The 6,687-nt window shown below is 33.4% G+C and overlaps 1 pseudogene; it reads right to left on the reverse strand.

Annotated features, from left to right (window-relative positions):
* Window positions 1-1,952: 1,952 nt before the first annotated feature.
* On the reverse strand, window positions 1,953-6,679 carry LOC134717619 (uncharacterized; annotated as a pseudogene).
* Between the last annotated feature and the right edge of the window lie 8 nt (window positions 6,680-6,687).

Consider the following 6,687-nt stretch of genomic DNA (forward strand, 5'->3'; position numbering starts at 1 on the left):
AATTCGTAAATGAAAAATCAAGTAATTCTCAACATCTTAAAAAAGAAATAAATAATGTAGAAAACAATTTACAAAATTTATATATAAAAGAAACTAGAGGTGCACAAATTAGATCCCGAGTCAGATAAGCAGAAGAAGGGGGAAAAAACACACAATATTTTTTGGTCTTGAAAAATCAAGACAAACCTAGAAAACTGGTTCCTTCCATAGAAATGACCATGGTAATATCGTCACAGACGCCTCAGATATTCTTATTCTTGGGAAAAATTAATACCAAAATTTGTATAAAAGTACTAAACCTGACCCTTCAGAAATAAAAAAATATGTAAGTCAAACAAAAATAGATCACTCACTATCCAATAATGACAGTGAACTATTGGGGGCCACCTAACATTAGAAGAATGTACAAATGCTATATTTAACATAAAGCTGAATAAATCCCCTGGACTAGATGGTCTCAGTGTAGAATTTTATCGAACATTTTGGTCATACCTAAAAGAATCTGCAGTTAAAGTAATTAATACATGTTATGAAAAAGAAGAAATGACAACTCTCCAAAAAATTCAATCCAATAGACTATACAGTTAATATAATGGAGAATGTGATTCAGCATATAAATACATAACTGTTTAATCAGTTTACAGACTTGTGTTGGCTTTTTATTTAGAATTTTGTTAACACGGTACAACAACCTTTTTATTTGGGACGAACATCAAATTCATATAATCTGCAATCACTTATTTTTAATAATTTAAAATAATGCCCTTTTTCAGACTAGTGTATATGTGTAGAGATTTAAGTCGCAGTTCTCAAAATGCAAATATAGCAACCAAACTGTTAACACAATATCTAATGACAAGCATACATATACGTGTTTCTTGTTTCTCGTTTTTTTCATATAGATTAGACCGTTGGTTTTACCGTTTACATGGTTTTACACTAGTAATTTTGGGGCCCTTTGTAGCTTGTTTTTCGGTGTGATCCAAGGCTCTGTGTTGAAAGCCATACATTGACCTATAATGGTTTAAATTTTTTTTAAATTGTTATTTGGATGGAGAGTTGTCTCATTGGCACCCACACCACATCTTCCTATATCTATATAAACTAATATCCTATTGAATTCAAACATGCCAAAACATGTCAAATTACACCTCCTCACAAAGATAAATTATACATGTCACGTGTTTGTTAACGAACCTCATATAGATCAAACAACCATCAATAACACCGTGATGTGTGCAAGACAATAGTAAACATCATGTAAATACACAACATATTTTCATTGTATATTGATTTAATGGGAGTAGACCTGGTGTATAAGAGATTATTCTTGTATAAGTGGGTCCGTAGGTGCCCTGTTGCAAGGGAAAATTTCGGTCCCTATCCAATATACCCTCTTTTTCCAGTGGCAGTCCAAATTTCCCCGACCATCATCCCGAATTGCCTCTATTAGGACCAGACCTACCTTTTGTATTTATTGTTAACTTGTTCTCGTCCTGAATATGCATGAAATATTTGCCACTGGATGTTAAGCAATCAATCAATCAATCTTGTATAAGTATTGAAAGTTTTTTATGCGTTTTAACATAGCAGTAAATTAAACATTGCTCAAGCATTAATGTTGTCTACATTTGGCTTTGAGATTGTAACAAACAGATCCAGTAAAGTGTACATATTTTGACACTACAAAGCATAAAACAAATTTTTCTTAGTCTTTGAGGGGTGCGTGTGTGGCCTGTTGCAATACATTTTCCCTATCCAATATACCCTCATTTTCCTCGACCATCATCCCCAATGGCCTCTATTGTAACAAGACCTACCTGTTGTATTTATTGTGAACTTGTTTTCGTCCTGACTGCATGAAATATTTGCCACTTGATGTTGAGCAACCAACAATCAATCGACATTCCATTAAATTGTTTAAGAGGCATCAAAGTCGTCATCTAGTTTGTCTAATATGAAAGACATTCCTTGTTTTCGGTAATCCATTTGTGCAGCTCCGGCACTTTCAATCTAGAGGAAATGTCTGAAAATCCTTGAAATTTGGCATACTCTCGACCAGGAATGAAGTCAAAAACACGTGCTGACTGTAGATACCATAGCAATAACGTCCTTTTTCTTCCTATCGTATTCTAATTCACATTTTTTTGCATATTTGTAAAAAATCTCTTCTTGAATTTGTAATGTCAAAGCTGCATTTCACTTTTGTAAGTAGCATTAGCGCCTGAACATATGTTTTCTTCTTGATTGCCTGGACCAGAATTTCTACCGAGGGGTCATTAGGTAAATTATGTCCTAAACTGCCATGCATTTTTGCAGTACAATTCCAAATGTATTCATGAGCTATTGTATGAGTTAATAAAGAATAACAATAGGCCATGAATCTAAATAGCTACAGTTGGTATTTTCTATGATTTCCAATGCGAGACTTTAACATCTGATATTTAGCTTTGAGAAGAATTCTATTTCCATCTCCCATTTTGTAGGCATTATATGTGTCCCTTATCAACAGTGAACACTTCATGAAAGAAATACGGTAAAGTGCTATATGGTTATTGTCGAGCCTTCGACTTAAGTCGAAAAAGCGAGACTAAGCGATCCTACATTCCGTCGTCGTCGGCGTCCACAAATATTCACTCTGTAGTTTTTGAAATTTTAATAAATTTCTTAAACCATACTGGATTTCTACCAAACTTGGACAGAAGCTTGTTTATGATCATTAGATAGTATCCAGAAGTTAATTTTGTGAAAATAAAATTCCATTTTTTCCGTATTTTACTTATAAATGGACTTAGTTTTTTTCTGCGGGAAACATTACATTCACTCTGTGGTTAAAGTTTTTGAAATTTTAATAACTTTCTTTAACTATCCTGAATCTCTACCAAACTTGGACAGAAGCTGTTTATGATCATTTATTAGTATCCAGAAGTAAATTTTGTAAAAATGAAATTTCATTTTTTCCGTATTTTACATATAAATGGACTTAGTTTTTCTGCAGGAAAACATCACATTTACTCTGTGGTTCAAGTTTTTAAAATTTTAATAACTTCCTTAAAGAATCATTGGTTTGTACCAAACTTGGACAGAAGCATGTTTATGATTGTTAGATAGTACTTAGAAGTAAATTTTGTATAACGATCAATCCATTTGTTCTGTATTTTATTTTAAATGGACTTAGATTTTCTGCTAGGAAACAACACATTATCTCTGTGATTAACTTTCTTATACTATACCAAACTTGGACAGAAGCTTGTTTATGATCAAAAGCTAGTATCTAGAAGGAAATTTTGTGAATATTTTGTACCTGTGTATTTGTATTTTACTAATAAATGAACTTAGTTTTTTTTTCCAGTTAATATTACATCCATATAGTTAAATTTGTAGGCAGTTAAGCTGCCTTATGCGAGCACCCTGGATTTGTGTGCTACCCAATAAATGATGAAATACGTGCCATTGTTATCATCTATCTGGCTACTACATTATTTATAACTTATTGGACAGTTTTTTCATACTTTTCATTCTGGATTACAAAAAATATGACCAGAAAAACCTTAAATGATCGTCGATTTTCCCAAAAATTTGAGGTGCACAGGAAGTAGAGCACATTAGGAATCCTTATGTAGTTTAATTATTATCCCCTGAGCTTTTGGCTAAGATGTTAAAGAACAAATGTTATGAAATATTTAATCGCCGAAAATCTATAAAGACAAGTTGTTAAGATTTCCCAAATTGCAAAAGTCGTAGGAATATTGTTAGTCAACTACGTACAACTGATCACGCTGTTGGCGGCAATTTTAAATAAGAAGACGAAATTGTCGTATCTTTTCAATTTGGACGCAGGGGTTCAAATTAGCGGTGGTCCGAGTTCTGCGACCTTCCAATTTTGCAGTCGTACTTTCTACTTCGTTACTAGCTATGCCCGACATGCCCGACGGACCTTGAAAGAAAATAAAAAAAATAACTTTCTTCTTCTTCCCGTTACGAGTCGCAAACGTTTGCAAACATTTTTACCAAAGTTTCCTAATAAACGATCTCAAACTTATTTTTGTCATCACTATTCATGACAGCGATGTTCAATTTGTTCAACAGCGAGCTTTATACAGAAAATCTCCGATAAATAATGTGTAAATCCGAGTAAAATCGTATCGCACTGTCTGTCAAAAACAACATTGAAAATAAAATGGCTGCCGCAAGATTACAATATCGGATCCGATTCCGGAAGCGGATAAGGGTAATCCCGGGTTTTTTCTAACAAAAAAAATCTAGACAGTTGACAAAATACATTCTATGCATGGTGAATAAATTAAACACTAGAATTGAAAACCAAAAGATATATGATGAGACTACTATAACATAGTAGTTAAGATTTCCCAACATAGTAGTCTGACTCGCAGATATATGGAAAAGAAAGAAAAAGCAGAAAATATTTTGTACACCAATTTTAATGTCAAAATCCAATACAATGTGACAGCTGGGAAGAGTTTATCTAACAGTTTATTTTTTTTATCAGTGATAAATGTTGGTAATGCATGTTAAATGCTTTTCAAGTTAAACTTATTACTGCAATTTCAAGGGGTAATTTTTTCTTCTCAATTTTGATAGGCTAGTTAAAACAGCTGGAAGTTTCTAATATAAAAAAGATGTGGTATGATTGCCAATGAGACAACTATCGACAAGAGACCAAAATGACCAAAACTTGGTAACGGTCAAGATGCCCACCCCTAAACCATATATATTCATGTATGGGACAATATAACAAATCATATGAAATATAGGTTGAGTTCGTGGGGCCACTCTACCCCTTTCTGTTTGAAAATTTATAACGGTCCAAATCCACAATTTAAACAATACATATTTATGTGTGGGACAATATTACAAATCAAATGAATTATGATCACTGTACACCCACCTGTTTGTGAACTTAGAAAAATTCGACATCATCACCCCTTAACCATATATACTCATGTATAAGACTATAAAACAAATCAAATGAAATATAGGGGAAGTCCCTGTGGTCACCATACCCCTCATGTTTAAGAACTTTGAAACAGATGGGATCCCCAACTCGAAATTAAATGAAATATAGGGGGAGTCCCTGCAGTCACCTGATTGAGAAGTTGGAAACAGTTGAGATCCCCACCTTTAAATTAAACCATATATATTCATGTATGTGAACTAATCAAATGAAATATAGGAAGAGTTCTTGGGGTCACCCTTCCCAATCCTGTTTGATAACTTAGAAACAGATAAGATCACCACCCCTCAACCATATATATTCATGTATTGGACAATATAAAAAATCAAATGAAATAAAGGGGAAGTCACTTGGGTCCACCACCCCTCCTGTTTAAAAACTTGATAACGGTCGAAATTCCCACCCATAAATCATATATATTAACGTATGGACAATATAAAAAATCAAATGAAAAATAGGGGTAGTCCCTAGGGTCACCCCACACCCTGTTGTGTGTGTTTTAAGAACTTGTAAAAGATTGAGATACCAACGCCTAAACCATATTCATTCCTGTTTATCATTTCAAAAAAGATTGAATGACATACAAGGTCAATCTCATAGGCGACACATATGCATATCACTTTGCTAGACCCTAACACCTGTCATTTTATTCCAAACTAAGATATCATGGACGTGGGGTGAAGGTGGGAGTCATTTACATTTATCAGTCAGACCTCACCGTTGATCCCTGTAGTAGTAAACATTTGTCTGATTTGTGTCTCATAACTTTTGTACTGTACAACACAAACTCATTTTTCTTTCCAGGGAAACAAGTCCATTCATACTTTTACAAGCTCGTACTAAAGCCAACTTGAACTTCTAACAGTCAACTAATACGAACAATTACGATCAACTAGAAGAACTGCAATCATTGCAAATGTGTACCACTGCTGACTCATGACCATTCGTGGTCATGTCCGATGCTATTGAAAACCTTGATAAAATATGAATTATTTGCTTTAATGTTTAATTCATTAAATGAACATAAATGTACAATTATATATGAATGTTTAATGTTTGTTCTTTTAAATCTTTAAAAATAAAATGAAGCAACATTGCCACATTTTTCATAAGTATGTTTGCCTTGGTTTTTGGTTAACTGCCTACAGTGCTTGCAGCGCTTTGATTTAAAACATTTATTAGATTCATCCTGGATTTTTTCCAAACTTGGATAGAAGCTTCTTACAATCAAAAGATAGAGTATCAAGCGGAATATTTTAATTGATTTTTTCCCTCATTTTTGTTGAGCCTGCAATTTACAGCAAAAGTAGACACTGGGTTCCGCGGAACCTTTACAAATTTTTCTTGTTATTATGTTTAAAACACGATACAGCTTTTTCGTGCTCATGATTGATTGATTGTTGATTGCTTTAAGCCGCATTTAAATGTTTTCTGTTTTCCATGGATTTTCCTTCACTAATGCAATTTTCTTTTACATCAATACTTTTCTCGACGGTCGTCGGTGTCACTTTTTTTGTTTTGTTTTCTTAGCTTCAAAATCAGTGTTTTCCTTTAATTTAACAATTTGTGTGATTTCTTTGGATTTTTGTTACCAATGCAATGTTTTATTACATCAATTCTTTTCTCGACTTGTTTTGGATTTGTTTTCCCATTTATCGCTCTTCTGTTTAAGTAACCACTTTCTTACTTTATATCTGCCGTCATCCCGTTCA

Source organism: Mytilus trossulus, chromosome 5, assembly GCF_036588685.1.
Source record: "Mytilus trossulus isolate FHL-02 chromosome 5, PNRI_Mtr1.1.1.hap1, whole genome shotgun sequence".
In the NCBI taxonomy this organism is placed as follows: Eukaryota; Metazoa; Mollusca; class Bivalvia; order Mytilida; family Mytilidae; genus Mytilus; species Mytilus trossulus.